The following is a 251-nucleotide window of genomic DNA, read 5'->3' as shown; positions in this document are numbered from 1 at the left end:
TGTGAGTTATGAGTCAATTACATGAAGTTTTGAGTTAAATTATATAACTTGGTTTTCAGGGTCTTTAAATTATATCTGAGTAGGATTTTCTTCTTTCTTCTATAATTTTTTTCTCACCTGTTCCCCCAGCACCCTGGCCTACTTGTAACAGCCAAATATGAGACACAAAGATGTTACAGTCAGTTTGAAGGCAGCAACAATTAATGATGGATTATATTCACATTCCACAACTGAGACCAGATTTTTTTTTT

This window comes from Otolemur garnettii, unplaced genomic scaffold, assembly GCF_000181295.1.
Source record: "Otolemur garnettii isolate 467f Iridium unplaced genomic scaffold, OtoGar3 scaffold00041, whole genome shotgun sequence".
Lineage (NCBI taxonomy): Eukaryota > Metazoa > Chordata > Mammalia > Primates > Galagidae > Otolemur > Otolemur garnettii.
Note: the sequence above shows the minus strand (reverse complement) of the source record.